Source organism: Halichoerus grypus, chromosome 3, assembly GCF_964656455.1.
Source record: "Halichoerus grypus chromosome 3, mHalGry1.hap1.1, whole genome shotgun sequence".
Classification (NCBI taxonomy): Eukaryota; Metazoa; Chordata; class Mammalia; order Carnivora; family Phocidae; genus Halichoerus; species Halichoerus grypus.
In genome coordinates this window covers 117531879-117537011 of record NC_135714.1, presented here as the reverse complement: position 1 = coordinate 117537011, position 5133 = coordinate 117531879, and positions in this window count along the sequence as shown.

Below are 5133 nucleotides of genomic sequence, written 5' to 3'. Positions count from 1 at the left end.
AAAAATATATAATAAAAATATAATTTTTATAAATCATAAAATAATTATAAATATATAATAAAATATAATTTTTATAAATCAAAAATTAAAAATCTGATGAAAAATCTGTGATAAAATCATAAAATCTATAGTCAATTATACATATGTGTACCAAAACTAAAGAAAGAACTTTTGGGGCACCTGGCTCAGCAGGTTAAGCCTCCAACTCTTGGTTTCAGCTCGGGTCATGATCCCAGGATCATGGGATCCAGCCCCGTATCAGGCTCCGTGCTCAGTGGGGAGTCTGCTTGAGATTCTTTCCCTCTGCTCCTCCCCTTACTCATGCTCATTCTCTCTCTGTGTGTGTCTCTCCCTCTCAAATAAATACATAAGTCTTTTTTTAAAAAAGAGAGAACTTTCTAAGTTTTATAAAAATTTTAGAAAATAAAGCAACAAAGGAATATATTGATAGATGGGAAAAATTAAATTAAATAAATAATTTCTCATATTCAATAATAAAGAATTAAAAAGCAGATAATAAACTAAAAGTATGCTTGAGCCAAATACATTATAATAAAGGGTAACATTCTTTACAGATTTTTTTAAATAATTTTATTCCATTATGTTATGTTAGTCACCATACATTACATCATTAGTTTTTGATGTAGTGTTCCATGATTCATTGTTTGTGTATAACACTCAGTGCTCCATGCAGTACATGCCCTCCTTAATACCCATCATGAGGCTAACCCATCCCCCCACGTTTCTCCCCTCTAAAACCCTCAGTTTGTTTGTCAGAGTCCATGGTCTCTCATGGTTTGTCTCCCCCTCCTATATCCCCCCCTTCAATTTTCCCTTCCTACTATCTTTTTTTTTTTTTTTTAACATATAATGTATTATTTGTTTCAGAGGTACAGGTCTGTGATTCATCAGTCTTACACAATTCATAACACTCACCATAGCACATACCCTCCCCAATGTCCATCACCCAGCCACATCCCTCACCACTCCAGCAACCCTCAGTTTGTTTCCTGAGATTAAGTGTCTCTTATGGTTTGTCTTCCTCTCTGGTTTCATCTTGTTTCATTTTTTCCACTCTTCCCCTATGATCCTCTGTCTTGTTTCTCAAATTCCTCATATCAGTGAGATCATATGATACTTGTCTTCCTCTGACTGACTTATTTCGCTTAGCATAATACCCTCTAGTTCCATCCACATCATTGCAAATGGCAAGATTTCATATTTTTTTTGGATGGCTGCATAATATTCCATAGTATATATATATACACCACATCTTCTTTATCCATTAACCTGTTGATGGACATCTTGGCTCTTTCCATAGTTTAGCTATTGTGGACATTGCTTCTATAAACATTGGGGTGCACTACTCCTTCAGATCACTACATTTGTATCTTTGGGGTAAATACCCAGTAGTGCAATTGCTGGATCATAGGGTAGCTCTATTTTCAACTTTTTGAGGACCCTCTATACTGTTTTCCAGAGTGTAAAGGGTAACATTCTTTAAAGTAAGAATTTGTACAGAGAAATAAGACAGTATGTAGTATCCAATTGGAAAGTAAATGAAAATCATAAAGAGAAAGATGATATGAAAAATATTAGTGGCCAAAATGTCATATGAGAAATATGCAATTTTAAACAATAAATATATTTTAAAGATGGAGGGGAAGGAATGGTCCCATTTACCCCCCATCCCAACAAAAATTACCTGGAAAGCCTGTGTCAAACAAACACCCTGGATTTATTCATATTGTTGCCTGGCAAGGGAAAACACTGTTAAGAACAGAGTTGCAAACATCTGATAAAGGAGATGTTACAAAGTTTTGTCTTGTTTTGTGTTTTGTCATTGCTGCTCACAGAGATAAGGCTAAGGTTAGAACTTGAGTGATTTGGGGAGATGAATTTTGGAAGAGTGATGGGGCACAAGTAGGATTTGGGTGAAACAGGCCAGGCCAAAGTCACTTTTAAGTTGTTGGACTTTTCAAACCAGTAGTTCTCTAGAACATCTTGTGATCTTGTTTCTCCAGAGCCAGTTATGGCCTCAGAGTGTTTTTGCAAATTTATAGTCTATAAGTTTTCAGACTTTATTTCTCATCACTGACAGATATGATGTTGTGGGACAGATTGTGTGTGTTGAGATTTCTCAGGAAAGAGGTTTGTTAGAATGGCTATAGCAGACACTCTTTCCCTGCATCCACCTGAGTTAACCTGGAGCTGTGGACAATCCCCCGTAACTTCAAAGCTTCCTACATGAAGCACCTGCCTTTGTCTTCTCTACCTGAGCATGTTCTAGCTCACCATGTCCCCAGGACAAACCTCAACCAAGGGTGGTGGGAGCACCAGCCTCCAGCTTCTAGTGTGTAATTCAAAGCCAACGTCTACCCTGTCTCAGTTCCTGGTCAGACTCGTTCGATTGCCACTCAAGATGTAAACATATCCTCATGACCATTCTAGGTCCTTATCCTATTCTGTATAACTGCACAGCCTTTATCATTATTCTTTTAATTATATATGATTATTATTTCTTGAATAATTTGGTCTTCCTATTTTACCTAAGCAAGTTAGTTCACTCTGTATCTCAATTTTTGAAACTTTAAAATAAAGTTTAATATGGTCCCTATATCAGAGAGTTAGTATAAGGGTTAAATTAGTTTAAATAAAATGCTTAGATCTGTGTGTATTAACTACTACTACCAATTATTACAATAACTCAGTATTATTACAACCATTATTATAATTATTGTGATTGTTATCAGTCAAGTTCCCTGTATTTATCTGTACTTGAAGAAAAAATTCTTCATTTCCTCAACCAAAAATATCATTCAATCTTTAACCATTCACTTTTATTTTTTTATTTTTATTTTTTTTTAAGATTTTATTTATTTGACAGAGAGAGAGATAGCGAGAGCAGGAACACAAGCAGGGGGAGTGGGAGAGGGAGAAGCAGGCTTCCCGCCGAGCAGGGAGCCTGACGCGGGACTCGATCCCGGGATCCCGGGATCATGACCTGAGCCGAAGGCAGACGCTTAACGACTGAGCCACCCAGGCGCCCTAACCATTCACTTTTAATAATTTTAAGAATTTGCTCAAAATATTCCCTTAAAAAATACCATATTTAATCTCAAGCCAATTAATTGTGATTTCCTCAATACATTAAGAATTTTTTGAAATATACAGAATAACAAACTTTTATCATATAATAAGTGCATACCTTGATGAATTATCCCCAAATGGCACATAACTGTGAACCTAATACCCAGATCAAGAAACAGAATATTGCCAACACCCTTCCTTGTGCCATTTTCTGTAACAACCTCCTCCAAGGGTAACCACTGTTCTAACTTTCTAAAGGATAGGTTCGTTTTGCCTGTTTTATACTTTGTCAATTAAATCATTGATATAAGTCATTCTTTTGTATCTGGCTTCTCTCATTCAATATTGTGGTTAGAAGATTTATCTACATCATCACTGCTTTCTAAAGCTATTGTTATCTTGTATCCCAAATGTATTACATGTCTTTCAAGAGTCAGGATTGAGACTTTTACTTGTATCCTCTCAACATACACCATACCTTGACAGATGCTCAGTCATACCTTCTTGAGTAAGTATTTTGGCTCATTGTTTTGTAAAACAATAATTCCTCACAAAGATTTTTCACCTTCTTACATTGCCACACTAACCTATTCTTCATGGTTCTCTCTTGTAAACTACCATTGCCAATGTCCCCAAATCTCCTACTCCCCTGCAAATATTTTTACATAATAATACATACTTAAATATGTTTATAAAAGAAAAATATAAAGAAATATTCAAAATTACACATTACACAAAATAGAGACAACCTGGCATGTAACAACTGGTATCATGCTCTTTTTGAGTTCTATATAAATTTTTACTTGGCCACAGATACCTCTACAATTTAATCAGGTTAACTCCTGGGTACCATTGAGTTACCTTTTGTGTCATCTCTCTCTTTTCCATTACTGGGTAAAATATGTAGGTCATCTTCTTTATTATCCACTCCACTCATCATTTTTAATTCAAATTTCTAGCTGGTTGATGAAGAGACATAGGAAAAATGGTATTTTTTTAAAGCTATTCCTTATTGATGATTTTGCTTTTCTTTTTAGGACCACTTTAAAAGTGCATTCCAATTTTGGTTTGCAAACTTGATGAGTTTCTCAGCAAGTTTTTATCCTCCTGAACTTGAGAAAGGAAAATCAGGAAAAACCAATGATAGGAGAAAAAAAAAAAACTACAACAAAACAGACTATAGTTTTTAAAGAAATGGAAAACTAAAACCATGTGACTGAAAGACAATTATTTCTTTTCATTCTTTTTTGCTCAAAGAAAAGATAGAAATGCCTGAAGTAGATTGAAGATACTTTAGTTTCCTGCAAACATAACAAATGCACCACTACCCACAAGTCTGTTATAGCACAGATGAAGACGTTAGTTCAAAGTGACGGGGGAAAAAGCACCATTAAGATTTCATAACTCTACTACCAAACTAACATTCTGCACACCTGGTGAACTTGAAAATTTAAGGAAAGATAGGAGGAACTTCTAAGAAGGAAACAGAAAAAACTTCTGATTGCATGCAGGTGTAGCAACCCTACTATGAAAAACATGTGAATTTTCAAGTACAGAGTTCTTAGAGATTAGGTCATCATTACTTAAATCATTTATAATATTGTAAAAGCCCCAAAACTTACTCAGGTACTTGAGGGAAAAAAAAACCTTCTTTTATTTATCTTACTGATTCTTTTAGCTTTACTTTGAAAATAATATGAATTTTGAGCTTTAAAATGAAATTAAAAAGTAGACTATGTTTTTCCTCTTGTTTATGAATTCTAAAAAAATACTTTTTTTAAGTTGAGGAATTGTTCATAGTATCTATTTATATATACACCATATTGAATAATGTACAAATAGGAATATTTATTCGATTAATGAGGAAAAATCAATGTTTTGTGATTTTTTTTTTTTTTTTGCTTATACCTAGATATTTCTACAATCTTAGGCACATTGACATCAAATGCCTTCTAAGAGTTATCCATATCAATGAAAATTTTACATGTTTATATTGGGCCTGATGTTCATGACAATTATTTCTTGTTTCTAATGTATTTATGC